The sequence below is a fragment of the Rattus rattus genome, chromosome 2 (assembly GCF_011064425.1).
Source record: "Rattus rattus isolate New Zealand chromosome 2, Rrattus_CSIRO_v1, whole genome shotgun sequence".
NCBI classification, from domain to species: Eukaryota; Metazoa; Chordata; class Mammalia; order Rodentia; family Muridae; genus Rattus; species Rattus rattus.
This window is the reverse complement of record NC_046155.1, coordinates 140,295,924-140,318,803: the sequence shown is the minus strand read 5'-3', so window position 1 is coordinate 140,318,803 and position 22,880 is coordinate 140,295,924. Positions and strand designations below refer to the sequence as shown.

The 22,880-nt window shown below is 40.0% G+C and overlaps 9 non-coding genes across 9 annotated transcripts; all 9 read left to right on the top strand.

Annotated features, from left to right (window-relative positions):
- The first annotated feature begins 4,609 nt into the window (after positions 1–4,609).
- LOC116894932 lies at positions 4,610–4,694 on the top strand. Its single transcript, XR_004387131.1, has one exon. It is a non-coding gene; the product is annotated as a small nucleolar RNA SNORD115 (small nucleolar RNA).
- A 1,749-nt stretch (positions 4,695–6,443) lies between these two features.
- Positions 6,444–6,520, top strand: LOC116894938. The gene has a single exon (XR_004387136.1). It is a non-coding gene; the product is annotated as a small nucleolar RNA SNORD115 (small nucleolar RNA).
- Positions 6,521–8,254: 1,734 nt separating this feature from the next.
- Positions 8,255–8,334, top strand: LOC116894937. The gene has a single exon (XR_004387135.1). It is a non-coding gene; the product is annotated as a small nucleolar RNA SNORD115 (small nucleolar RNA).
- A 1,406-nt stretch (positions 8,335–9,740) lies between these two features.
- Positions 9,741–9,818, top strand: LOC116894929. Its single transcript, XR_004387128.1, has one exon. It is a non-coding gene; the product is annotated as a small nucleolar RNA SNORD115 (small nucleolar RNA).
- A 3,716-nt stretch (positions 9,819–13,534) lies between these two features.
- Positions 13,535–13,612, top strand: LOC116894934. Its single transcript, XR_004387133.1, has one exon. It is a non-coding gene; the product is annotated as a small nucleolar RNA SNORD115 (small nucleolar RNA).
- A 1,739-nt stretch (positions 13,613–15,351) lies between these two features.
- Positions 15,352–15,428, top strand: LOC116894940. Its single transcript, XR_004387138.1, has one exon. It is a non-coding gene; the product is annotated as a small nucleolar RNA SNORD115 (small nucleolar RNA).
- Positions 15,429–17,170: 1,742 nt separating this feature from the next.
- Positions 17,171–17,249, top strand: LOC116894935. The gene has a single exon (XR_004387134.1). It is a non-coding gene; the product is annotated as a small nucleolar RNA SNORD115 (small nucleolar RNA).
- A 2,686-nt stretch (positions 17,250–19,935) lies between these two features.
- On the top strand, positions 19,936–20,014 carry LOC116894933. The gene has a single exon (XR_004387132.1). It is a non-coding gene; the product is annotated as a small nucleolar RNA SNORD115 (small nucleolar RNA).
- A 1,779-nt stretch (positions 20,015–21,793) lies between these two features.
- Positions 21,794–21,872, top strand: LOC116894931. The gene has a single exon (XR_004387130.1). It is a non-coding gene; the product is annotated as a small nucleolar RNA SNORD115 (small nucleolar RNA).
- The last annotated feature ends 1,008 nt before the right edge of the window (positions 21,873–22,880 follow it).

Genomic DNA, 22,880 nt, shown 5'->3' with positions numbered 1-22,880 from the left:
TAGGGAGAGAGTGGGCAGCCTTGTCTAGTCCCTGATTTTAGTGGGATTGCTTCAAGCTTCTCACCATTTAGTTTAATGTTAGCTACTCGTTTACTGTATATTGCTTTACTATATTTAGGTATGGCCCTTGAATTCCTGATCTTTTCAGGACTTTTATCATGAAGGAGTTTTGAATTTTGTTATATGCTTTCTCTGCATCAAATGAAATGATCATGTGGTTTGTTTCTTTGAGCTTGTTTACATAGTAGACTATGTTGATAGATTTTCATATATTAAACTATCCCTGCATTGCTGGGTTGAAGCTTACTTGATCATGATGGATGATCGTGTGGATGTGTTCTTGGATTCGGTTTGCAAGAATTTTATAGAGTATTTTTGGCGTCGATATTAATAAGGGAACTTGGTCTGAAATTCTCTTTCTTTGTTGGGTCTTGGTGTGGTTTCAGTATAAGAATAATTGTGGCTTCATAGAAGGAATTTAGTAGTGCTCTGTCTATTTCTATTGTGCGGAATAGTAGTGTTGGTATGAGCTCAGTTATGATAGTATGATAAAAGTCTGCACTGAACCCACCTGGTCCTGGACTCTCTTTAGTTGGGAGACTTTTAACAACTGCTTCTATGTCTTTAGTACTTATGTGGTTGTTTAGATTGTTTATCTATTCCTTGTTTAACTTTGGTATATGGTATCTGTCTATGAAAATTGTCCATTTCCTCCAGATTTTCCAGTTTTGTTGAATATAGGCTTTTGTAGTAGGATCTTATGATTTTTTGAATTTCCTCAGATTCTGTTGTTATACCTCCCTTTTCATTTCTGATTTAGTTAATTTGGATACTCTCTGTGTGCCCTCTAGCTTGTCTGACTAAGGGCTTATCTATCTTGTTGATTTCCTTAACGAACCAGCTCCTTGCTTTGTTGTTTCTTTGTAAAGTCTTTTTGATTCTATTTAGTTGACTTCAGCCCTGATTTTGATTACTTCCTGCCTACTAATCCTCTTGGGTATATGTGCTTATTTTTGTTCTAGAGCTTTTAGGTGTGCTGTGAAGTTGTTGATATATGCTCTCTCTTATTTCTTTTTTGCAGGCACTCAGAACTATGAGTTTTCCTCTTAGCACTGCTTTCATTATGTCTTGTAAGTTTGGGTATGATGTGCCTTTATTTTTATTAAATTCTAATAAGCCTTTTATTTCTTTATTTATTTCTACCTTGACAAATTTATCATTGAGTAAATTGTTGTTCAACTTCCATGTATATGTGGGCTTTCTCTCCCTTATAGAAGAAGAGAAGGTTTAGGGAATAGGGGGCTTATGCACAGGAAACCAGGGAAGGAAATTACATTTGAAACGTAAACAAAAATTATCCAGTAAAAATTAATGCTCAGTAGAATTATACCGAGGTAAAATCAGGAAGATATGGATGAAAGGGGCATATTTGTCTTTGAATAATCTTGTAGTACATTTCTAAAGTTCTAAAATGCACTTTTCCTGTTTCCAACTAATGGGAACTTTTAAAATTCTGGTTCACGAAGCACCTTGCATGACATTTACTGCTGTGAGAGTGGCTTCGGTGTACCTATTGCTCATTATACTTTCTGCTCTGGTATCTTAGTGTTATCTGGCATGTCCTCTTACATTCCAGAGTAACACAAATATTCAGTACATAGAAAAATCTAGGCTAAAACAGCACCTCAAAAGGACATGCACCTCCACCTTTTGGAATCAGAATCTCATGCTGTCTATAATTACTGATTTTAGAAATTCATCAATTTTCCTCACGGTTGATTCTGAGACCTGTTGATTCAAAGATTAATGGAGGAAAATTGTATTTTCCTCATTCTGTATATGTCCTAAAATACATAGCCATGAGCTAATTTGTGGACAGAAGTAAATAAAACATTATTATTCCTAGAGTTCCCATCTTTGTTACTTTGTTACTTTGACAAGTGTGTTCAAAGAAACTCAACACATTCTATCTTATATGATTTGAAGGAACTGCTTCTGATGGCACCCACAATGGGAGAAAAAAGAAGGCTAAAAATTTTCAAAATGGCCAAGCTCCACACGAAGTGGCCCTTATAGGCAAATATTTGACCACAGGTTTTCTAAAAAGATTACTTCTCTGGAAAATTAGATATAAAGATAAGTAGAAATTTAGGTGTTATTCTCTGTCCCTCCTTCTTTCTTAATTTCCTTAACAGTTATCTTCTGCCTTTTATTGAATGATCCATCCACACTCCATGAGAACACAAATACCCACATAGGAGGTAATACCAGGGCAGACATGAACATATGGATCCTAATGCTCCAGGATAAATAACATTGCATGTACTAGATACAGGAACAAAGGACACATTCTCAATATAGCTACATGGGAAACTATTTCATTTCAATGGAACTGCCTCATTGGCAGCACATTGTTAATTATCTACATCCACCACTGAGATTTAACTTTGAAGTTAGGCCTGTTATAGAAATGATATGTCTATTCCAATTTATCTAAGGAGCACATACTTCAATTCCAACGAGCTCCAAAATGTGTATCTAGTTGCTCTTGTCCTGCCCAACCCATTTCACTCTGGAAACAAACCAGAAAATTGGCCCCTTTGCATAACAGGTAGGTTAATAAGATGTGAATTAGTTATTGGGTAAAGAGACAACAATGAGTCTAAGCATGGGACAATTTGTCACCTGACCTGCCTGAAAAATACGATAGGAAAGAACAATTTTTGTCCTGTGCCTAATACAATAAAACAAACTGATACAATACGGGCACTGATCAATGTCATTATCCTTGTAAAGTGTAGTGACAACGATACAGATCCACTGACTTTAAATTTTTATGAAAAGAAGGACAAAAGAGTGTGTTTAAAACTTGCAATTTTGTTCATTAAAGAAGACCTTTTTAAATAATCAAGAAGGGTTTCCATGAATCCAATGAAGACTTTGATACAAAGCAGTGAAAATGTCTCCATTAATAACCATATAATTTGAACATGCATTCTCCAAATCAGAGTGAGGAACACAGTGTCCATTTTCACAGACTCTAATATTAATACTTAGGGCCCTGTTATTGTACATGTTCATCTTACTTGGGGAGATCACCTGAATGTTGGTCTCTACACAGTGTTTAGACTAAGAACAGATATGATCTGGCCATTCATTCAAGAGGTAGCAGTGAGTTTTTTGTTGGAATTAATTGGTCCATTTTATTTTCACTGAACTTACTAATGATATACTAAGAATCCTTCTGGGTTTTGGAACCCTTAAGAAATATCCTGCTTAAGGAATTCCCTAAAAAAGGAACTCTGCCTCCACCTTAAGGAGACATTTCTCAGCACATCTAAATTTATTGATAATACCTTCCTGTAATTGGGGTCTCCATCTTTGTTGCTTTGGTTTTTTTTTTTTTTTTTTGTTACATTGTGAGGAGTTGCAGGAACTCAATACAGGCTTCCAAACCTGAGCAAACTTTTCATTTCCCATGACACTGGTTAACCAAGTGATAGAACCTGGGTTAGTGAGGGAGAAGAGGTCAATAAATCTCCAAGAGTGCCGGCTTCCACATGATGCATTCCCAAAAGGCAAACCTTTAAGAAAATTTTCAAAAAATATCACTCCACAAGGAAACTGGAAATGTGGAGAAGCTGAAGTTTCAGGTGGTGCCTTGGGTCCCACTTCCTTCCCAATTTCCTGCATAGTGTTTAATCATTCTCTTACTAAAGTTAACTGCAGAATTCATCAAGAAACAAATCCTACCTAACATGTGAATTCAGGAGCTTGCCTGGTCTGAAGGAACCTGATGCCACTGTAAGGCATGAAACATTGCTTGAACTAGTCTCAAAAACTTTGGTCCCCTTCTCAATTTAGTGATATGGCAATCCATTAAATGCTAACACAAGTGGATCCATAGCTGAATTTTGGTCACTCTCTTCTGTGCCACTGAACCTCTGCAGTATTCATTTACCAGCATTGAGCACCAGGTTTTATAATGCAAATTGGGCTATGGAGAAGAATAATCACTCCCTTGTAGATTGAATGAGAAATGTATTGCTCCCTTCGAACAGTCTACAAAATCTCTATGTAGTTGCTCATTTATTGCTCTAACCATATTATTCTGGGAACTCAACCTGAGTCTTGGTCCCTAACAATGTTTAAGCAAAGGACAGATGGGATCTGGGTAACTGCTTCAAATGGAAAAGTGACATTGTGTTTCAATGCACTGCAATTTTGTACTTTCATTGACCTTACTAACAGGATAGGGATTTAACCACCGAGGGGGTTGAGCATGGTAACATAGAAGGGGGAGCTACAAGAGGGATTCTCCTAAGTGGCATCATACCTTAGAGCTCTTATGCAGTCTCTTTCCAATTAAAATTATTTTGTGAAAGGAGGGAAAACAAGTGTCTTCACATCTTGTTCTTTCCTCCTGTAGAATAGGAATTCTTCAAAAATTCAAGAAAGGGTTCCCTTACATCCCTACAAGAGCTTTTATCCCTGCAGACCTCTGGACTTACAAGTGATGATTCATAACTCTGAGGCAGTGCTGGCAGCCCATATAAACTATGGTATTAGATGATACTAAGTTATGGTTAGCTGTATTCTGCATGGGTCTGGGTCTATGTCGATGATAGCATCAAAAGGTCATAAAGGGAGATGATGACATAAAAATCATGCTCAATAGTATTACGCTGAGGCCCAAACAGGGATACAGTGTTACAAGCAGTCTTTTCTTTTTGACTACCATTTTTAGGACTCATCTGAAGTGCTTGTTCTGTGTCCCCCTAGAGGGAACCTAAACACTCTTGGTGCACTTCTGTTGGCAAACATTGCCTGCTCACTAGTACCTAGTCTCACATTCCACTTCTGGGCAATTCTGCATCACCTACCCATTGCTCATGATCCTGTCTTTTCTGATGTCTTGCAATCATCTGGCATGCCTCATTGCAGCCCAGAGAATCACCAATCTTAGGTAAGTAAAAAGATCATGTCTAATGGCTTCCACTACTAGTGACTTTTGTCTCCACTTTTTGGGTACTGAATCTCTCCCATCTCATGTTTTTTAATTAAAAACAAACAAAGAAAAACAGTTCTCAGAAACTAAGGGACAATTCTCAATGTGTTCTGTCCTTCAAAACTGCAGATTTAAAAATCATCTGGTATATCCTAATCCCAATAACTCATATGCACATAAGTTTGAGCTACGTGCCACAGACCCAAGAGGATAACACCTTCCCGTACTCATGTCTCCATTAATGTTGCTTACATTGTGAGGAGTTGCAGTAACTCAACACAGACTTCCAAGCCTATGAAGAGATTTTGATTTCCCATGATATTAGAGACCCAAGTGACAGATCCTGAATTAGCGAGGGTGAAGTAATCTATAAATCTCCAACAGTGATGACTTCCACATAATTTATGCCAGAAAAGCAAACATTTTAGTAAATTTTGAAAAATGTTCACTCCACAGAGAAACTGGACATATGGAAAAGTTGAAGCTTCAGGTGTTGCCTTGGGTCACATTTCCTTTCTAATTTCCATCACAGTGTTTCAACCTGCTCTTACTAAATTTCACTGAAGAATTCAGCAGGAAAAAATCAAAAGCAGAAGGTTGTTTCAGGAGCAGGCCTGGTAAGGGAACCTTATGCCACTGTAAGGCATGCCAACATTGCCTGACCTAGTTTCAAGAACCTTGGTCACCTTCTCAGTTTAGTGACATGGCAATCCTTTAAAGCTTAATACAAATGGATCCATGGCCAAATATTGGTTACTCTATACTATGCCACTGACTCTCTGGAGCATTCACATAGCATTGGACACTGATTATTAACATGCATGTTGGACTTTGAAGAGGAATTATCTCTCCCTTGCAGAATGATTAGGAAACACACAGTTCCATTCATACAGTCTCTAAAATCTTTATGAAGTTGCTCACTTATTGTCCTCTCTCTATTACTCAGGGAACTTAATGTGATTGTTGGTCACTGACAATATTTAGACAAAGACAGAGGGGATATGGATAATTGTTTCAAGAGGAAGAATTGAACCTGTGTGACAATAGTTTAGTCTTTTGTATCTTCATTGACACTACTATTACAATAGAGAAGAAACCTTCTGGAGCCTGGCCACAGTAGCATGAAGTAGGCAGCTGCAAGAGAGATTTTTTTCAGGGTCTTTATTCCTGTAGAGCTAATATACAGTCTCTCTCATCCTAAAATTATTTTATGAAAAGAAGAGCAAACATGTGCCTTGATTTTTTTTCTCTTTCCTCATTTAGAGAAGGCATTCTGCAAAGATTAAGTCCCTTTAATCCCTGGATGAGCTTTGAAACCTGAAGCCTTCCACACTTACAAGCAACCATTCATAACTCTAAGGCAGTATGGATAACTCAGATAACCCATGGTGTTAGGTGATATCAAATAATAGGTAGATGTGCTTTGCATGGGTGTGCATCAATGATGAAAACTAAAATTATGAAGAGAGATGATGGCATAAAAATCATGCTCAGTTGGATTATGCCGAATCCCAACCGAGATATGGAGTTACAAGGAGTCATTTTTCTCTTTGAGGACCACTTGCAGGATGCTTATGAGCTCCTCAGATGCACTTGTGTTGTTTCCCCCTAGAGGGAACCTGATCATTCTCAGTGCAATTTTGTTGGCAAACAGTGCCTGCTAGCTAGAATGTAGTCTAACATTCTAATTGTGTGCAAGTCTGTGAGGCACACCCATTGATTCTGTGTCTTCTGTTATCTCGCAGTCATCTGGCATGCCTCTTTGCAGATCAAAGAATCAAAGACCTCAGGTAATTGAACAGATCATGTCTAATGTCTTCCCCTACTAATGAACCATGTCTCCATTTTTGGCTTCTAAATCTCAGCCATTCAAAATCTTTGAATTAAAAAAGAAACAAAAACAGAACCTAACAACTAAAGGCCAATTCTGAGCATGATCTGCCCTATAGCACTGGAGACTTACAAAGCATAAGAAATTTCCTAATTCCCAAAGACTCCTACACTCATATGTTTGAGCTACTTCGGCATAGATCAAAGAGGATAGTACCTTCCCATATTTGGGATCTCTATTTTTTTTTTACTTACATTGTGAGGAGTTACAGGAATGCAACACAGGTTTCCAAGCTTGTGCAGAGTTTTCTATTTCCTATGCCACTAAAGAAGCATGGGCCAGAGCATGGATTAGTGAGGGAGACGTATTCTATAAATCTCCAACAGGATCAGCCTCCACATAATTTATTCCCCAAAAGCAAAGCTTTGAGCAAATTTCAAAAAACTCTCACTCCACAGAGAACCTGCCTTGTGGAGAAGTTGAAGTTTCAGGTGTTGCCATGGTGTCTACTTCGTCCCCAAATCCTTAACAGTGTCTCATCCTTATCTTATTAAAATTCACTGAAGAATTCTTCAGGAAACAAATTCTATCCAGGAGGTGATTTTAGGAGCAAGTGTAGTCTGAAGGAACCTGATATTTCTGTGAGGCATGACAACAGGGCCTGAAATAGTTTCAGGAACTTTGGTCATCTTCTCTATTTAGTGAAATTGCAATCCTTTAAAGCATAACACATATGGATCCAAGGCCAAATATCAGTCACTCTCTTCTGTACTTCTAACACTCTCTAGCATTCACATACCAGTATTGGACTTGGAGTTTTAACATGAAGGTTGGACTTCGGACTGGAATGATCAGTCCCTTGCAGTTTGAGTGAGAAAAACATGGTTCCCTTCAAACAGTCTCTAAAATCTCTATGTAGCTGTTGATTTAGTGTCCTCTTTTTATTACTCAGGGAACTCAACTTACGTGCTCTGGGTAATTACTTCAATAGGGAGAAGTGAGTCTGTTTTGCAATGCATAAGTTGTTTGTATTTATTGAACTTACTAAGCGGATAGGGATATAATCATCTGGAAGATGTGTATGATAGCATAGAAGAGGCAGCTGTAAGAGGGATTCTGCACAGTGGCATCACACCTGTAGAGCTTTTATAAAGTCTTTCTCACAAAAATTATTTTGTGAAAAAAAAGGGCATACAAGTGCCTTCACCTCTTGCTCTTTCCTCATTAAGAGAAGACATTCTTCAAAGATTCAAGCAAGGGTCCCCTTGCATCCCTAGAAGAGCTTTCAACTCAGTAGCCCTCTGCACTTAAAAGTGATTATTCATAACTCTGAGGCAGTATTGGCAGCCCATCTAACCCATGGTGTTACGTGATATTAAATTATGGGTAGCTGTATTTTGCCTGGGTCTGGGTCTGGGTCAATTGTGGCATCAAAACCTCACAAAGAGAGATGATGGTATAAAAAATCATGCTCAATAGGATTTCACTGAGGCCCATCCAGGGATACAGGGTTACAAGAATTCCTTTTTCTCTTTGAGGACCACTTGTGTGTCACATTGGAAGTCCTCTTATGCTTTTGTGCTATTTCCCCTGAGAGGGAACATGCATACCCTTAGTGCATATTTATTGGCAAAAACCACTGGCAAACTAGTTACTAGTCTGTGAGGCCCACCCATTGCTCCAGACACTATCACTTCTGATGTATTGCATTCATTGTGCATGCCCTGTTGCAGCCCAGAGAATCACAGAACTTATGTGTGTGAAAAGATCATGTCAAATGGTTTCCCCTACTAATGATTTTGCCTCCAGTTTTTGGACTATGAATCTCAGCCAATCTAAAGGTTTCCTGCATCAAAAGACACACCAAGAATTATTCCCCCAAAGAGAGCTTGGCGAAAGTTTTCAGGAAACTCTCTGGCCACAGGGAACCTAGCCAGTACGGGAGCTTGAAGATGAAGGAGGGGCTTTGGCTACCAATTCCCTTCCATGTGTCCTCACACTGCTTCATCCTTGATCTTACTAAAGTTTACTTCAGTATTCATCAGAAAACAAATGCTATCAAGGAGATGGTTTCTGGAGCGGTTGGGACAGAGGAACGTGATGTCACTGGGATACTTGAAAACACTAACTGATCTAGTCACAGGAATTTTGGTCACATTCTCAGTTTTATCACATGGCATACACTGAGTGCTAACACTCAAGGATTCATGGACGAAATACTTGTCGCTTTCTTCTGGGAAACTGATTCTCTTCAACATTCACTTACCAGCTGTGGGAACTGATTGTTACCATGCAATAGGGAAATGGAGAGGAATGAAGATAGCCTAGTACTAAATTTCAAATGCACAAGTCTCTTGAAAACATGATTAAAGTTTATGTAACTGTTCATGTATTGTCCTCCCCATATTACTCAGGGAACTTCATCTTTGTGCTGGTTTCTCACAATGTTTAGCAATTCAAAGGTTTGATCAGTGTAACTGATCAAGAGCATGTGTGATCCCCTTCGTCAATGGTTTGGTTTTGAGTACCTATTGACATTAATGATCTCTTAGGGAAGTAACTTTCCAGGGTGTTGGGAATGTCAGCATGGAAGTGGGAGCTGCAAGAGGGATTCTGCTCAGTGGCATCATACATTAGACTTCTTATGCAGTCTCCTTAAAATTAACGTGATTGTATGAACTGAAGGGATACAATTGCCCTCACATCTTGCTCTTTCCTTTTTAGAGAGGACAGTCTTCAAATTCAAGCTAGGTCTCCCCTTATTCCACACAAGATCACTTGTGCCCTTGTATCCTCTGCACTTGCAAGTGAGGATTCAAATTCTGAGGCAGTGTTGGCAGCCCAGGTAAGCCATGGTGCTGGTGAAATTAAATTAGTGACAGTTGTGTCCTGCCTGTGTCTGGGTCAATGATGACAACAGAAAGTCATGAACAGGATGATGACATAAAAATCATGCTCAATAGGATTACGCTGAGGCCCAACCAGGGAGCCAGGGTTACAAGCAGTCCTTTGTCTCTTTGAGGACCACTTGCGGGACTCATCTGAGCTGCTCTGATGCCCTTGTGCTCTTTCCCCTCTGTGGGAACCTGGACAATCTTAGTGCAAGTGTGCTGGCAAACACTGCCTGCCAACTAGCACCTAGTCTCATAATCTGCTTGTGTGCAAGTCTGCAACACCAACCCCTTCATCATTACCCTCTCTTCTCTGATGTCTTGCAGTCATCTGGCATCACCCCTGCGGTCCAGTGGATCACTATTCCCAGGTGAGTGAAATGATCACGAATAATGGATTGAACTTCTTATAAGATATTCCTCAGTATTTTGACCATTAATTTCAGCCCATCAAAGGTTTCTTAATTAAAAAAAATGCAATACAAGTCAGAAATGAATTGCAATTCTCAGCATGTTCTGTCCCTTTGAACTGCACAACTAAAAATGTAAAGAAATTCCTTTCTACCTGTTGGTCATACAGCCACAAAATTGAATTTCTTGGAAGAGATCCTAGATGATACTATCTACACAAAAGGAGGGATCTGGAATATGAATACACCTTTTGAATTGGGAGAAATTTCAGTCCACACACAGGCTCACAAATCCAAGCTGGTCCACATAGATGGATTTCCAATGACAAGGGGACCCAGGCGTAAGACTTTAGTTTAGAGATGTAGACACTGGCGATAAATTTCCTGCATCAAAAGACACCCCAAGAATTATTCCCCCAAAGAGAGCTTGGCGAAATTTTTCAGGAAACTCTCTGGCCACAGGGAACCTAGCCAGTACGGGAGCTTGAAGTTGAAGGAGGGGCTTTGGTTACCAATTCCGTTCCATGTGTCCTCACACTGCTTCATCCTTGATCTTACTAAAGTTTACTTCAGTATTTATCAGAAAAAAATGCTATCCAGTAGTTGGCTTCTGGAGCGATTGGGACAGAGGACCGTGATGTCACTGGGATACTTGAAAACACTAACTGATCTAGTCACAGGAATTTGGTCACATTCTCAGTTTTATCACATGGCATACACTGAGTGCTAACACTCAAGGATTCATGGATGAAATACTTGTCGCTTTCTTCTGGGAAACTGATTCTCTTCAACATTCACATACCAGCTGTGGGAACTGATTGTTACCATGAAATGGGGAAATGGAGAGGAATGAAGATAGCCTAGTACTAAATTTCAAATGCACAAGTCTCTTGAAAACATGATTAAAGATGTAAGTTCATGTATTATCTCCCCATAATATTACCTCTTCCAGGGAAATTTCAGTCTTTGTGCTGATTATTTCCATGATGTTTAGATACCGAAGGTTAAGATCTGGTTTAGTGATGGAGAAATGTAAATTTCCAACCTTCAGACACCACAAGAATTATGGTTTTGAGTACCTTTGACATTAATGATTTTAAAAACGTCTCAGTGTTGGGAATGTCAGCCATGGAAGGGGAGTTTGCAAGTTGAAGGATTCTGCTTTGGCATCATACATTAATTGTCTTATGCAGCTTCTCCTTTACTAAATTAACGTCAGATTCATCATGAAACTGAAGGGATCAAGGGCATGTTTCAGGCTTGACTCTTCTGATGTCACTTTTAGCCAACATGGACAGATCTTCAGAATTTTGGTCACATTCTCAGTTTATTCTGGCACTAAATGCAAACACTGTGATTCATTGAATATTTGCAGGATGGATTTGCAAGTGAGAAATTCAAATTCAAGCACAAAGAATTAGAAACACACAAGTCTCTTTAGAAAGTCTGTTATAACTATATGTAGCAGTTCATTTATTGTCCTCCCCATATTACTCAGGGAACTCAATCTGAGTGTTAGTCTCTGACAATGTTAAAGCAATTGACAGATGTAATCTGCATAATTGCTTCAAGAGAATGTTGTGAGCCCCTTTTGCAATGCATTGGGTTTTGGTTCTTTCATTGAACTTAGTCCAGTTTTGTTCATCCAGGTTTGAGGACCACTGCAGTATAGACTCATGGCTGAAGAGGGATTCTTCAGTGTTTTCAAATCTTAGAACTGGACAGTCTCATTAGTGCAAATTTACTAAAAAGGGAAACAAGTGCCAACTCACATCTAGTCTTAATCTGCTTGTAGCAAGTCTTCAAAATTCAACCAAGGGTTCCATTATCCTTCTCTGAAAAGAGTCATCTGCACCCTTTAACCCTCTGCACTTCAAGTGAGGATTCAAACTCTGAGGCAGTTTTGGCAGCCCAGGTAAGCCATGGTGCTGTTGATATTAAATTACTGGCAGTTGTGTCCTACCTGGGTCTATTTTGACCTTTAATCTCAGCCCATCAATGTTTACTGAATTAAAATCAATAGAATAAAAGTCAGAAATGAAGGTACAATCCTCAGTATGTTCTGCCCTGTAGAACTGCAGATCTAAAATTCTGAAATATTACATATTTCTTTCTATGTATAGTTCCTATACCCAAATTTATTTCTTGGAATAGATCCTAGACAATACTATCTACACAAAGGAGGGATCTGGAATTTGAATACACCTTTTGATTTGGGAGAAATTTCAGTCCACACACAGGCTCACAGGTCCAAGCTGGTCCACATAGATCAATTTCACATGACAAGGGATCCCAGTTGTAAGAATTTGGTTTAGTGATGGAGAAACTGGCTACAAATTTCCAGCAGCAAAGACACCCAAGAATTGTTCCCCAAAGAGAAGCTTGTGCAAAATTTCAAAAAATCTCAGTCCGCAGGGAATCTAGCAATGAGGGGAGTTTGAAGTTGAAGGAGTTGCTTTGGGTTCCACTTCCCTTCCAATTGTTCTCACACTGCTTCATCCTGTACTTAGTAACATTACCTGCAGTATTTGTCAGGAAACAAATCCTATCAAGGAGATGGTTTCAGTAGTGGGTGGGACTGAGGAACCTGATGTCACTGGGATACATGCCAACACGGCCTGAACTAGCCTCAGTAATTTTGGTCACATTCACTGTTTAGTCACATGGCAATCACTAAATGCTAACACTCAGGGATCCATGGCCGAATATTTGTCACTTTCTTCCTGGAAACTGACTCTCTTCAACATTCACATACCAGCTGTGGGAACTGATTGTTACCATGAAATGGGGAAATGGAGAGGAATGAAGATAGCCTAGTACTAAATTTCAAATGCACAAGTCTCTTGAAAACATGATTAAAGTTTATGTAACTGTTCATGTATTGTCCTCTCCATTTTACTCAGGGAACTCAACCTGAGTGTTTGTCTTTGACGATGTTCAGGCAATTGGCAGATGTGATATGGGTAATTACTTCAAGAGAATGAAGTGAGCCACTTTTGCAATGCATTGGTCTTTGGTACTTTCATTGACATTACTAACCAGATAGGGATGTAACCATACAGTGAGTTGGGCATTGTAGCATAGAAGGGGGAGCTGCAAGAGTGATTCTGCTAAGTGGCATCAACCCTTAGAACTCTTATACAGTCCCTCCCACGTTAACATGATTTTTGAAAAGAATGGTAAGCAAGTACCCTCACATCTTGCTCTTTCCTTCTATAGAGAAGACAGTCTTCAAAGATTCAAGCAAAGGTCCCCTGATTCCATACAAAGCAATCACCCTTATATCCTCTGCACTTAAAGTAACAATTCATTATTCTGAGACACTGGTGGCAGCTCAGGTAAGCCATAGTGCTGGTGATATTAAATTTGTGGCAGTAGAGTCCTGCCTGGTTCTGGGTCAATGATGAGAACAGTAAGTCAAGAACAGGTTGATGACATAAAAATCATGCTCAGTATGAATACACTGAGGCCCAAAAAGTAAGACATGGTGACAAGCAGTTCTTTTTGTCTTTGAGGACCACTTGCTCTTCTCTTTTGAGCTCCTTTGATGCTCTTGTGCTCTTTTCCCTGAAAGGGCACATGGACACTGTTAGTGCATATTTGCTGGCCAACACTGCCTGCAAACTAGTACCTAATCTCATATTCTTCTTGTATGCAAGTCTGCAAGGACAAGGCATTGAACATGACCCTGTCCCCTCTGATGTCTTGCAGTCATCTGGCATCACCCCTGCATCCCAGTGGATCACAGAACTCAGGTGAGTGAAAAGTTCATGTCTAATGGATTCACCTACTTAAGACATATTCCTTCATATTGTGGCCTCTGAATTCCAGCCCATTTAAAGTTTATTGAATTAAAAGAATAGAAGAGAAGTCAGAAAAGAAGGTACAACTCTCTGAATGTACTGCCTTGTAGACCTGCAGATTGAAACAACATGTAGAATTTCCTAACTACCAATATCGCGTACAGCCATAAACTTGAGCTTCTTGGCATAGGTGCAAGAGGAAAATATCTACCAATAATGGGGTCTCTACCTTTGTTGCTTACATTTGGAGGAATTTCAGGATTATAAGCTGGTGAAGAGTGATCAATTTCCTATGACAATGAAGTCTCAGGTAACAGAGTTGGGATTTGATGGAGAAATTGGCTATAAATCTCCAACAGGATGAGAAAGCACAATAACTATTACCATAATGCAAACTTTGAGCAAATTTTCAAAAACCTCAGTCCACAGGGAAACTAGTCATTTGGGGAATTTGAAGTCTCAGGAGTTTCCACTTCCTTTCCAATTATCCTCACACTGCTTCATCCTGAACATACTAATGTTAACTACAGTATTCATCAGGAAACAAATCTTATCAAGGAGATGGTTTCAGGAGCAGGTAGGTCTGAGGAACCAGATGTCACTGTGATACATGCCAACACAGCTTGATCTAGTCTCCGGAAATTTGCTCACATTCTCGGTTTAGTCACATGGCAGTCATTAAATCCTAACACACAGGGATTCATGGCTGAATATTTGTCACTTTCTTATGGGCAACTGACTCTCTGCAGCATCCATATTCCAGCATTGGGCACTGAGTTTTTCCATGGAGGTTGGATTTGGAGAGGAATGAACACAGCCTAGCAGATAGAATGAGAAACACATGAGTCTCTACAGACAGTCTGGAAAATCTGTATATAGCTGTTCATTTATTTTCTTCTCCATGTTACACAGGGAACTCAACACGAGTGTTGGTCTTTGACAATGTTTAGGCAGTTGACAGATGTGATCTGGGTAATTGCTTCATGAGAAAGAAGTGAGTTGCTTTTGCAATGCATTGGTCTTTGGTACTTTCATTGATCTTACTAACCAGATAGTGATGTAACCATCCAGAGTGTTGGGCAAGGCAGTATAGAAGGGGGAGCTGCTAGAGGAATTCTGTTCAGTGTCATCAAACCTTAGAGTGCTTACCCAGTCTCTTTCAAATTAACATGATTTTATGAAAAGAAGGGAAAACAAGTGCCCTCACATCTTGCTCTTTCCTCCTGTATAGAAGACACTCTTCAAAGATTCAGGAAAGTCTTCCCCTGCATTCATACAAGAGCTATCACCCCTGTAGCCCTCTGCCCCTATAAGTGACAATTCATAACTTTGAGACAGTGTTGGAAGCCCAGGTAAGCTATCATCCTGCTGACATTAAATTAGTGGCAGAGGTGTCCTTCCTGGATCTGAGTCAGTAATGACAACAGAAAGTTAAGAATAGGATGATGACATAAAAATCATGCTCTATAGGATTACATTAAGTCCAAACCAGGAAACTGGGTTTACATGCAGTCCTTTTGCTCTTTGAGGACCACTTGCGGGACTCTTCTGAGCTCCGCTGAGGCCCTTGTGTTCTTTCCCTTGAGAAGGAACCTGGACAATTTAATGCATATTTGCTGGCAAACACTGCCTGCAAACTAGCACCTAGTCTCATATTCTTTTTATGTACAATTCTGCATGGCCAACCCATTGATCATGACCCTGTCTCCTCTGATGATTTGCAGTCATCTGGCATGACCCCTGCAGTGCAGGTGATCACAGTTCTCAGGTGAGTGAAAAGTTCATGTCAAATGGATTCTCCTACTTATGACATATTCATCCATATTTTGACCTTTGAATATCAGGCCATTGCTTATTGAATTAGAAACAATATGACAGAACCCAGCATCTAAGATGCAATTTTCCGTATGCCCTGTAGAACTGCAGATTTAAACAACATATAGTATGTCCTAACTACCAATAAATCTTATATAAATTTGAGGTACATTAAATAGGGTATAAGGAAAATGTTTTACCACACTTGGGGTCTCCAACTTTGTTGCTAATATTTTGAGGAATTTAAGGGCCTCAATACAGGGTTACAAATCTATGCATAGTAATCTATTTCCCTTGATAATGGAGGCCCAAGTCAGAGAGTCTTTGTTGCATTATGGAGAATTACTCTATATACCTTCAACAGGGCCAGACACCACAAGACATATTCCCCAAAAGCAAAGCTTTGAGCTAATTTTCAAAAAACTCTTAGTCCTCAGGAACCGAGCTATGTGGAGAAGTTTCAGGAGTTGCTTTGGGTCCCTCTTCCTTCACAATTTCCCTCACATTGCTTTTTACTGAACTCAATAAAGTTAGCTGCAGAATTCATCAGGAATCAATTCCTACCAAGGAGATGGCTTCAGTAGACTTGGTCTGAAGAACCTGATGCCACTGTGATGCATGACAATATGGCCTGATCTAGTCTCATGGAACATTGGTCACATTCTCAGTTTAGTACCATGACAATCCATTAAACCTTGTATCCAAGAGATCCATGGCTGAATATTTGTCACTTTCTTCTGTGACTCTCTGCAGCATTCACATACCAGCCTTGGGCACTGAGTTTTACCGTGCAGGTTGGACTTTTAGAGGAATGATCACAACCTTGAAGATAGAATGAGAAACACTCAGTTCCTTTCAAACAGTCTAGAAAATGTCTGTTGTTGCTCATTTATTTTCCTCTCCATATTACTTGGGAAGTCAACATGAGTGTTTGTCTCTGACAATATTTATGCAAAGGACAGATATGTTCTGGGTAATTGCTACAAGAGAAAGAAGCCTGTATTGCAATGAATTGCTCTTTTGTACTTACATTGACCTTACTAACTGGATAGGAATGTAACCTTCTGAAGTACTGGCATGGCAGCATAGAAGGGACACCTGCAATAGTAATTCTGCTCAGTGGCATCATACCTGTAGAGCTCTTATACAGTCTCTCACATTAAAACTATTTTCTGAAAAGAAGGACATTCAAGTGTCTTCACATCTTGCTGTTCCTCCTTTAGAGAAGACATTCTTCAAAGATTTATGCAAGGGTTCCCTTGAATCCATAGAATAGCTTTCAACCCTGCAGCCTAGTAACCATTTTACTACCCTACTTACTAGTGACCATTCACAATCCCGAGGCAGTGTTGGCAGCCCAGGTTAACCATGGTGTTAAGTGATACTAAACTCTGGGTGTCCTGCCTGGGTCTGGGTCAATGTTGACAACAAAAAGTCATGAACAGAGATGAAGTTATAAAAATCATGCTCAATGGAATAATGCTGAGGCCCAACCAGGGATACAGGGTTACAAGAAGTCCTTTTTCTTTTTGTCGACCACTTGCAGGACTCTTCTGAGAACTTCTGATGCCTTTGTGTTGTTTCCCCTACAAGGAACCTGGACACCTTCAGTTCATGTTTGTTGACAAACACCACCTGATAAGTAGCACCTAGTCTCACATTCTACTTGTGCAAGTCTCTGCAAAGCCCACCCATTGCTCATGACCCTGTCTCTTCTCATGTCTTGCAGTCATTTAGAATGACCCCTGCAGCCCAGAGAATCATAGATCTTAGGTAAATGAAAAGATCTTATCTAATGGGTTCACCAACTAATGACCTATGCCTCCAATTTTGACCTCTGAATCTCAGCCCATCTAAAGTTTTTTTTTTTTAATTAAAAACATAATAACAGAACATGGCAACTAAAGGACAATTCTCAGTATGTTCACCCCTGTAGAACTGCAGATTTTCATGACATACAGATTTTTCCTAACTATCAATAAATTTTACACATCAATTTGAGCTACTTGGCATAGGTGGAAGGGGAAAACACCTTTCTGTACTTGAATGCCCTTTTTGTTGTTTACTATTTGAGGAGTTGCAGGACATCAATACAGGATTCCAAGCCCGTGCCTAGTTTTAAATTTTGCATGACATTGGAGAGCCAAGCACCAGAGTCTGAAATAGTAAATGAGTAGTGCCTATAAATTTCCAACTGGGCTGGTCTCCACATGTATTCACAAAAAGCAAAGCTTTGAGCAAATTTTCAAAACCTCTTACCACACAGGGAAACAGTACATGTGGAGAACTTGAAGTTTCAGTAGTTGCCTTGGGTACCATTACCTTTCCCACTTCCTTCACAGTGTTTCATCCTGCTCTTACTAAACTTCACTATGGAATTCATCAGGAAACAAATCCTATCAAGGAGATGGTTCCAGGAACAGGCCTGTTCTGAAGGAACCTGATGTCACTGTGAGACATGAAAACATGGCCTGAACCATCTCAGAAACTTTGGTCACCTTCTCAGTATAGTGATGTGGCAATCCATTAAACCCTAACACAAATGAATCCATGGCCAAATATTAATCAATCTCTTCTCTGCCACTGACTCTCTGCAGCATTCACTTACCAGCATTGGGCACTGAGTTTTATGTACAGGTTGGACTTTGGAGGGGAATGATCACTCCCTTGCAGAAACAAAAGGTACCCTACAAATAGTCTCTAAAATTTCTATGTAGTTGTTCACTTATCGTCTTATCCATATTACTCAGGAAAGTCAACTTGAGTGTTGGTCCATGACAATATTTTGGCAAAGGACAGATGTGATCTGGGCAATTGATTCAAGAGGAAGATGTGAGCCTGTGCTGCAATGCATTGGTCTTTTCCACTTTCATTGACATTAATAATGAGATGGGAAGAAACCTGGAGAATGGGCACGGTAGTATAGAAAAGGCAGTTGCAAGAGGGATTCTGCTCAGATGCATCATACGTGTAGAGCTCCTATACAGTCTCTCACATTAAATTATTTTATTTTATTTTATTTATGTTTTTTTTTAATTTTTTATTAGCTATATTTCTTTGCTTACATTTCAAATGTTATTTCCCTTCCTGGTTTCCTGTCCATAAGCCCCCATTCACTCCCTTCCCCCTCCCCCATATGGGTATTCCCCTATACATCCCCTTTACTGCCCCCCCATATTCCCCTGCACTGGGGGTCCAACCTTAGCAGGACCAAGGGCTTCCCCTTCCACTGGTGCCCCAACAAGGCTATTATCTGCTACATATGCAGTTGGAGCCCTGGGTAAGTCCATGTAAAGTCTTTCAGTAGTGCTTAAGTCCCTGGAAGCTCTGGTTGGTTGGCATTGTTGTTTTTATGGGGTTGCAAGCTCCTTCAACCCTTTCAATACTTCCTTTAATTACCCCCAAGGGGGTCCTGTTCTCAGTTTAGTGGTTTGCTACTAGCATTGACCTCTGTATTAGACATGCTCTAGATGTGTCTCTTTTTCTTTTCTTTTTTTATCTTTATTAACTTGGGTATTCCTTATTTACATTTCGATTGTTATTCCCTCTCCTGGTTTCTGGGCCAACATCACCCTAGCCCCTCCCCCTCCCCTTCTCTGTGGGTGTTCCCCTCCCCATCCTCCGCCCCATTACCACCCTCTCTCCAACAATCCCATTTACTGGAGGTTGAGTCTTGGCAGGACCAACGGCTTCCCCTTCCACTGCTGCTCTTACTAGGCTATTCTGAATGTGTCTCTTAGGCAGAGGAATGGATTCAAAAAATGTGGTACATCTACACAGTGGAGTACTACTCACCTATCAAAAACAATGACTTCATGAAATTCATAGGCAAATGGAATGAACTAGAAAATATCCTGATTGCTGTAACTCAATCCCTGAAAAACACACTTGGTATGCACTCATTGATAAGTGGATATTAGCCAAAAAGCTCGAATTACATTATTTTATTAAAGAAGGGCAAACAAGTGCCTTTAAATCTTGATCTTTCCTCCTGTAGAGAAGACATTCTCAAAAGATTCAAGCAAAGGTTCCCTTGCATCCCTACAAGAGCTTTCAACCCTGCAGCCCTCTGCACTTACAAGTGATTATTCATAACTCTGAGACAGTGTTGGCAGCCCAGGTAAGCCATGGTGTTAGGTGATATTAAATTATGGGTAGCTGTGTTCTGCCTGGGTCTTGGACAATGATGACAACAAAAAGTCATGAAGAAAGATGACGACATAACAATCATGCTCAGTAGGATTACGCTGAGGCCCAACCATGGAGACAGGGTTGAAAGCAGTCCTCTTTCTCTTTGATGACCACTTAGGAGATCTTCTGAGAACCTCTGATGCCTTTCTGTTGTTTCTCCTGAGAGGGAACCTGGACAATCTCAGTGCACGTTTGTTGCCAAATACTGCCTGCTAAGTAGCACCTAGTCTCACATTCTACTTGTACAAGTCTTTGAGGCCCATCTCTGCAAAGCCCACCCATTGCTCATGATCCTGTCTCTTCTCATGACCCTGTCTCTTCTCATGACCCTGTCTCTTGCAGTCATTTGCAACCCAGAGAATAATAGATCTTAGGTAAATGGAAAGATCTTGTCTAATGGCTTCACCTACTAAGTAACTTTGCCTCTACTTTTTGCCCTCTGAATCTCAGCCCACCTAAACTTTTTAATTTAAAACAATATAAAAGAACCCCACAACTAAGGAATAATTCTCAGTATGTTCTCCCCTGTAGAACTGCAGGTTTACATAGCATAAGAAATTTTCTGATTCCCTACTACTCATATACACATATGTTTGAGCTTCTTCGAGTAAATTGAAGAGGATAACACCTTCCATTACTGGGGTTCTCCATAGTTGCTTACATTTTGGGAAGTTGCAGGAACTCAACACAGGCTTCCAAGCCTGTGCCTAGTTTACAGTTTCCATGCCACTTGAGAACCTAGAGAGAGAATCTGATTAGTTTGGGAGTAGTTTATAAATCTTCAACTGGGCTGGAATCCACATAATGTCTTTCCAAAAATCAAACCTTTGAATAAATTTTCAAAAAAAATCTCACTCCACAGGGAAAGTGTACATGTGGAGAAATTGAAGTTTCCAGTGTTGCTTTAGATTCCACTTTCTTCCCAATTTCATTCAAAGTTTTTCATCCTGCTGTTACTAACATTCAGTGCAGAATCTATCAAAAAACAAATCCTTCCAAGGAAATAGTTTCAAGAGCAAACCTGGCCTAAAAGAACCTGATACCACTGTGAGGCATGACAATATGGCCCGAACAAGTCTCAGAAATATTGGTCACCTTCTCAGTTTAGAGATATGGCAATCCATTAAGCCTAACACAGATGGATCCCTGGCTGAATATTGGTCAGTCTTTTCTGTGCAACTAGTCTTGAAAGCATTCACTTACCAGCATTGGGCACTGAGTTTTACCATGCACATTGGACTTTGCAGAAGAATGATCACTCCCTTGCAGGCTGAATGAGAAACAAAGGGTTTGCTTCAAACAGTCTGTAAATATCTCTGAGTAGTTCTTCATTAATTGTCCTCTCTATGTTACTTGCAGAATGCACCATGAGTGTTCTTCACTGACAATGTTTAGGTAAAGTTCAGATGTGATCTGTGTAATTGCTTCAAGAGTGAGGCTGTGTTGCCATGCATTGGTCTTTTGTACATTTATTGACCTTTCTCACAAGAGAGGGATTTAAACATCTGGATGCTGGGAATGGTAGTATAGAAGAGGCAGCTGCAAGAGGTATTCTTCTCAGTGGCATCATAACTTTAGAGCTCTTATACAGTCTCTCACTTTAAAAGTATTTTATATAAAAAGGGCAAACAAGTGCCTTCACATCTTGCTCTTTCCTCCTGTACAGAAGACATTCCTCAAAGACTCAAGACAGGGTTCCCATGCATCACTAGAATAGTCTTCAACCCTGCATCCCTTCCCTCTTGCAAGTGACCATTCGTAACTCTGAGACAGTGTTGGCAGCCAAGGTAAGCCATCGTGTTAGGTGATATTAAATTATGTATAGGTATGTTCTACCTGGATCTGGATCAATGATGACAACAAAAAGTCATGAAGAGAGATGATGATATAAAAATCATGCTCAATAGGATTATGCTGAGGCCCATCCAGGGAGACAGGGTTACAAGCAGTCCTTGTTCTCTTTGAGTACAATTTATGGGACTCTTCTGAAGTCCTCTGATGCCCTTGTGCAGTTTCCCCTCACCAGGAATCTGGACACTCTCAGTACTCTTTTGTTGGCAAACATTGCCTGCTAAGTACCACCTAGTCTCACATTCTACCTGTATGGAAGTCTGTGAGGCATATCAACTGCTCATGACCCTGCACTTTCTGAGGTCTTGCAGTCATCTGGCATGCCCTTGTATCCCAGAAAATCACATATCTCAGGTGAGTGAAAAGATCATGTCTAATGACTCCCCCTACTACATCTGATAGAGCTAATATCTAATATATACAAAGAACTCAAGAAGTTAGACACCAGAAAATCAAATAACTCTATTAAAAATGGAATATGGAGCTAAACAAAGAATTCTAAACTGAAGAATATCAAATATATGAGAAGTACTTAAAAATGTCCAATATCCTTAGTCATCAGGAAAACGCAAATCAAAAAGCCCTGAGATTCTACCTCACACCAGTCAGAATAACTAAGATGAAAAGCTCAGGTGACAACAGATGCTGGTGAGGATGTGGAGAAAGAGAAACACTGGTGGTGGGATTGCAAGCTGGAACAACCATTCTAGAATGCAGTCTGGAGGTTCCTCAGAAAATTCGACATAGGAATCCCTGAGGATCCTGCTATACCACTCCTGGGCATATACTGAAAAGATGGTACAACATATAATGAGAACACATGCTTCGCTATGCTCACAGTAGCCTTATTTATTATAGCCAGAAGCCGCAAAGAACCCCGATGTCCTGTAACAGAGGGATGGATACAGAAAATGTGTTATATTTATGCAACGGAGTACCCCTGAGCTATTAGAAACAATGACTTCCATAAAGGAAATGCAAATAAAAACAACACTGAGATTCCACCTCACACCAGTCACAATGGCTAAGATCAAAAATTCAGGCAACAGCAGATGCTGGTGAGGATTTGGAGGAAGAGGA